Raw genomic sequence first — 6,462 nt, 5'->3', positions numbered from 1 at the left:
AATATTTCCTTTTCTCCATGATTAAATGTGTCTCCTTTTAACTTCACTGAATAATTGGAAAAGGAGAGACTGGATTGCAAAGAAGAAAATAAATAAAATATGGAATTAAGAACACAACTAAAAGAAACTGCTCACTGAGAACAAATTCTTAGGAATGTATCCTCAACTTATGTATACACTCAAGGGCTCTTCACTCCCCTACCCCTGAAGCTGTGAAATTCAAAGTGCGCTGTGTCTCTATGGGAGCGGAGCATAAACAGAAAGGGACTCCTCTAAAGTAAAATATTTGACAACATTTTCCTAGCATTTCAAGCACGTACTCGTGAGCTGAAATCACAGCTGTGCACCTCAGCAAACAGTTTTACATTTAGTTAAAATATTGCATCTTTGAAATACCTTGAGAACAAATGTATACAAGACCTTATAAAGCCTCATAGCCCACTACCAGCTTGCTCAGAAGGCATAAACGGCTCATAATCTCTGTATCCGTTATCCCAGCTGTAACATGGGGATAATAATCCTTATATGCTTTCATAAAGTGCTTTGAGAGGTGCATTATATAGATATAAAATACAATTATCACTCAAGTCCTGCCTGTCACCCTAACATAACTGATGTTTCTGTTAAAATCACTTTGTCATTAGTAGGCTTCTGAGTTAACATCCAATTGAGTGGAGGGGGCAGGTCACACATCTACATTATTTTTGCTTTTTGTCTGTACGCTCAGACAGCACTGTGTAATGGTGGCACTTCAAACACAACAATTGTTAACTGTTTCCTGACTGATCGTTTTAAATAAACCAGATACTTAGATTACATGCGGAACGGGACAAGATTGCCAATACTTATTTCCTCTCTCTGACCTCTCTGTGTCTCCCAGGACATGCTTATTAATTGAGACAAGTAAGCATGAATAATGTGGGCTTGTTTCCTGCACAAAGTTGCAGTCTCTGATAGCAACTTATAACTGTGAGAATGTTTGCAGTGCAATGGCATTGGGGATTTGGAAACATTCTTAAGTTCCTGATCTTTGGGCAGGCTGGTCAAAACCAAGTTATTCAGAGAGCAAGGCTGGAAAAAACGAAACCATCCCTCTCGTGAGCCTTGGTCCTGTGGCTGCTGAGCACCTTTGGTGAGGTCCTAAATACCTGCAATTCCCACTGACAGCAAAGGGAGGGTAGGTCACTCAACACCCTCAAGATCCGGTCCTTAGGCTGTAGAAATTACCAGACAGTTCTGACATTGGTTCAGATGAACCACTAGCACAGGGCTGGCCAACCTGTGGCTCCAGAGCCACATGCGGCTCTTCAGAAGTTAACATGCGGCTCCTTGTACAGGCACCGACTCCGGGGCTGGAGCTACAGGCGCCAACTTTCCAATGTGCCGGGGGGTGCTCACTGCTCGACCCCTTGCTCTGCCACAGGCCCTGCCCCCATTCCACCCCTTCCCTTCGCTGCACTCCTCAACCTCCTCCCTAGAGCCTCCTGCAGGCCATGAAACAGTTCAGATCAGGAGGTGTGGGGAGGGAGTGGGAGGTGCTGATCAGCGGGGCTGCTGGTGGGTGGGAGACAGTGGGAGCCAGGGGTGGGGAAACCAATGGGGCGGCTGCTGACGTACCAACTTCTGTTGGTAAAAGAGGCGAGTTTTCAAACTCCACAAAGCTCTTCTTCAGTAGATCTCGAAGCATTTTAACAAAGCAGAGCAGTGTCATTATCCCTATTTTATAGGTTGGGAAACTGAGGCACAGATAGGTGAGTTACCTGAAGTCTGTTTTGCCTTGGGGCATATATTTTAATAATTTTTTTAAATGGCTTTTTAGACTTCTAGTTGTGCTCTGGATAAAGGAAATTCCCAGATGTTCAACGGAGACACCCCTTTTATAAATGGATCTCCTACAAGCCCTTTCTCCCTACAGGTTTTCCCACAATGCTGAGGTTCATCCTGTTCCAAAGACAGGCTTCTCCTTCTACAGCTCTGAAGTGACTACAGGCTTTTAGGTCTGTCTGAGGTAAGCAAGAATTTTGTTGCTCCTGTTCCTATTGCCTTGCAAGGTTCTAGACGTGCTATGTCAAGGGGAAAAAATAATTCATAGTCTTCATTTATTTTGTTCTTTTATTATTTATTAAGAATGATTCATGTCCTTGTTTGGAAATAAGTGTTTCTTCCTCTTTGTTTTTAAGCAAAGGAAATAGCAGCAGGAATCTCAAGTCTGATCTTTGTGTTTGTCACGATTTCTTGGATGAATCAGCACTTGTAGCTTTCTCAGCCTTTAATTGAAGAATTAAGGTGCTGAACCCATAAGAAAGGGCTGGTCTACACTGGGGGGGGGATCGATCTAAGATACGCAACTTCAGCTACATGAATAACGTAGCTGAAGTCGAAGTACCTTAGATCGAATTACTTACCGTCCTCACGGCGTGGGATTGACGTCCGCGGCTCCCCACGTCGACTCCGCTACCGCCGTTCGCGTTGGTGGAGTTCCGGAGTCGACAGGAGCACGTTCAGAGATCGATATATCGCGTCTAGATGAGACACGATATATCGATCCCCGAGAAATCGATTGCTACCCGCCAATATGGCCAGCAGTGAAGACGTACCCAAAGAAAGCTTTTCTAAGTGGTTTAGTAATAGGTGTTAGCAATCAGTAACAACAACAAAATTACAAATAGTCTGAATAGCAATGACTTCCCTCTCTCAATTAATCAAGTTTTATTTACATATGATTTTTGACATCTTCATTCTAGGAGTTTTTCATTAGTCCAGGGTAGGTAACACCTGAATTTACAATGCAGGAGGAATTTCTTCTCTTCTGTCCCCACCCCCCGCCTCCCTTTTAAAAGAAAGCAGGGCCTAAATCCCCTTTTCCCCTTTTGGGGGTCACCTTTGCTAAACCCTAGAGTGTTGGGAAGCACTATCCCAAGGGGTCTACAAATTGTCTGAGCCCAGGTGCTGACATTTACTGTAACTTAGTCTAGTGGGAAATTGGGCAACATTGTGTAATAGGTTTCTAGAAGTCACTTGTAGAGAAAGCAGGGTGATGCTGTCCAGGAAGCAGGGTCTAGATTATTTAACTGAACACTTCATTTAAAAAAATAAATAAAGAGGGGATGAGGAAGCAGACCCATTTCTCCTGGTCTGCTAAACTCAGGGAAAGGGAATAAATGGTATCTAATTTTGAACCACCAATGGTCTTTGCTTCTGTTCAGTATTCAAATTATACTTGTATCCAGAAGCCCTGTTGTGGGATGTGCTGTACAAAGAAAGAGACAGTCACTGGCCCAAGGAGATGACAATATAAGAAGATAATTGACAGGAAGAGGAGGAAATGGGATAGACTTAAAATATTTGCATGCACTTTAAAAATCAGATGTCACTTGTATATATGTATTATAAATAAGTTTAGCTGCCACTTTGTCAAGCTGCTCCTCAGCTTAGCCCTCACTAAGGGCTTCGCTTCACTGCAAAGTTAATTCAAGTTATCCACGCCCAAGTGAACTTGAGTGAGAGCAGCCATGCTGCAAAATAATCCTCAAACTGCACAGGGTGATTGTGTTAGCAGCTGACAAGCTGTGCTAACTCAAACTGCAGCCTGTACCTATTGACCAACCAGCAAGCTTCAGTTAAAAGCACCCCCATAATGGAATTAAGGGTTTGCGTGTGGTTGGGACTGGAGTTATAACTCAAGTTAATTCTGCAGTGAAGAAGAGCAGTAATTGGATGATTATCCACTTGTCTGGGTGGTAGATGGATGTGCTGTACAAAGAAGAGACAGTCACTGCCCCAAGGAGACTACAATATAAGAAGATAATTGACATGAGGAGTAGAGAATGGGATACACAAAATAGATTTCTTGCGGGCATTGTGACAAAGGTGGGACTTGAGGACGGGCTACTAGCCTTATCTCTCAGGCCAGAGATGGACATGTTTGGCCTTATGAAAACCTAAACTTGATCACTGAGGGTTTGCAAACCCTCTCCTGTTGTCTCTCATTATTATGTGTAACCCTAATCCCTATGCATGGGAGAGGTGAAGGTGGTGATCAGGTGGATTCGCAGTTACATGAGGCCAAGCGTCTCATCTCCGGCACCCTGCGTCCCGACTCCACTCCCATGGCTCCCAGGTCTGAGCAATATCGCTCCTCCTCATATCAGATGAGAGGTTGCCCCTGGCAAGTGACTGGAGAAAGTCTGCGCCAACTCCAGCCGGCCGCTGCACAATGACCTTTTTACACCACCAGCTGCACGTTTGCTGTCACGTCGCCCATCCGCCATTCCAGGATGTTAGGGCGGAAACACTCTGGCGAGAGGAATGGATCTGTTCTAATCCCCAGCCAGTCCCTCGTCGCCAGTCCCACAATCTGCCCGCCTGGTTTTGACCAGCCCCGTCACCAATGGTTCCTGTTGAACAGGTTCCAGACTGGACAAGGTCTCTGTGCAGCCAACCAGTGTCGCTGGCGCCTTCGTGACAGAGCTTTGTGCAGCCGCGGCCCAACACAGACGATGACGCACATTGTCAAGGAATATCTGCTGACTAGGTCCAGCAGTGGCCTAGAAGAACTGCATCACATCACTGAAGATGCCATTGCTTGGCTAGACGACTATGCCCACGCTAAATGAATAAAATCAGGGCTAACAAGGTGTTGGCAATTTGTAATTTAAATTCCTGTAACTGGCTGAACTGCTCAAATGTTTCACATTTTGCATGTCAGAAGTGTTGTGTGACAACAAAGAGCTGTTTATGGTTTCTCGTGGTGATTCTCTTCCCATTTGGGTGAAATCTCTCCCTTCCCTTCCCAGCTCTGTCTATCCTCTGACTGTAGGGTAGAACCTGAAGGAAACCAGTGTAAATCTATTGACTATCTTACCTGAAAATTTTAATGAGGGAATATAAAGGCTAGATTGGGATAGTCCCCTTGGGGTTTGCACTATTTATAAATAATCCTAAATCATACAAACACTTCGGTCTATTTCAGTCTATAAATAAAACAATAATCTTACACCTCCATTCGTCTGTGAAACAGCCAACAAAAAAATGTAGCTGAATTTTAGCACGTATGAAGAGGTGTTACCAAACACCACAGCACAAGAAAACAAAGTTAAATTGGTCTTTATTTCAAAACTGAGCATTTGCACTGTTCCTTAATTAATACACAGCCCAATACACACCCTCTGCTTTCAACTTATGTCCATTCAATTAGCACCCTATTAAGATGCACGTCTGATGCTGCTCTATCACTCAACTGCTGCATTCTGCCTTTTTCTTCTTCATATGTACTCTGACCCTTGCTGTCTGTAATAAAATAAGGAAAAAAGCATCTGGGGAAAATATCCAGCCTGCTAAACAGTCAAAGAAATAGGGATGTTAGAGCAAGTTTTCCTCATTGGGAGAAAAATTAGTGACACAGCTCTGTAGTGAATTTTTTCTTTGTCCCTTATTCACACATTGTACACGGATGCTTAGCATTTTGAACAAGGTTGCAATGTAGCCATAAGGTAGCACATATATTGTCTAACATGTAATAAAGAACCCAAACTATGGATTCATGCACACTAATTATTTCAGATGTGAATCTAAATTATCTTCAAATTTAATTATTTTATTTACTCCCCACTTGCAGATCACATATGAAAACATTAAACAGAGCAGGGCCCAACATTGATCCCTGCAGCACTTTGCTGGACATGCAGCTTGATAGTATCATTTCTTACCATTGCTTTTTGTTTAGTTCTCCTGCTTTTTCAGCCCCTCTATTTATATCGACATTGGTCCAGTAAGAAACAGATAGATTGTATTGACAGCCTGCCAACTCATTTTGATCCTGACATGCAAGACTCCAGTTTGTCCACTCTTGGACCTTTCTAAGCAGACATGGGTTATTGTAAAAAGCTGTATGATTATGAATGAACCTGGCTGAGAGGGTAGTTGGTTGACCTGAATAAGAACTTCAAAGTCCCTTTCACTTGTCACCTACAGCCAAACTTGATCTCGGCTCCCCAGTTTTAGGATTCTACCAAGTTATCCACAATCACAAAAGTGTGGGCATCCATTGCACAGTCTATCTATCCATTGCACAAATTGGAATGATTGGCAGTTTCTTTTAAAAAGAGGTTCAAGAACCAACGGCTACTGCTGCTCAGAACTGAGATCCATTGGCAACACTGTGGAACTTGCACAGCACCTGTCTCTGTGCTGCTCTTACAGGAGGGGAATCTCCTTGGAGCTGGGTGGGGCGTGCAGGAGTGCCACTGTCATACAAAGAAGGAAAGGCCCGTGTAGCACCCTAGAGCTGAACTATGAGCAGGAACTGCTGAGTTATTCAGCACTGCAAGTCTACAGATGATGGGAGGGGTATCTATTATCAGAGGGGTAGCTGTGTTAATCTGTATCCACAAAAACAACGAGGAGTCTGGTGGCACCTTAAAGACTAACAGATTTATTTGGGCATAAGCTTTCATGGGTAAA

The sequence above is a fragment of the Mauremys reevesii genome, linkage group 20 (assembly GCF_016161935.1).
Source record: "Mauremys reevesii isolate NIE-2019 linkage group 20, ASM1616193v1, whole genome shotgun sequence".
NCBI classification, from domain to species: domain Eukaryota; kingdom Metazoa; phylum Chordata; order Testudines; family Geoemydidae; genus Mauremys; species Mauremys reevesii.
The sequence above is the reverse complement of the archived record's forward strand: the minus strand, read 5'-3'. Positions refer to the sequence as shown.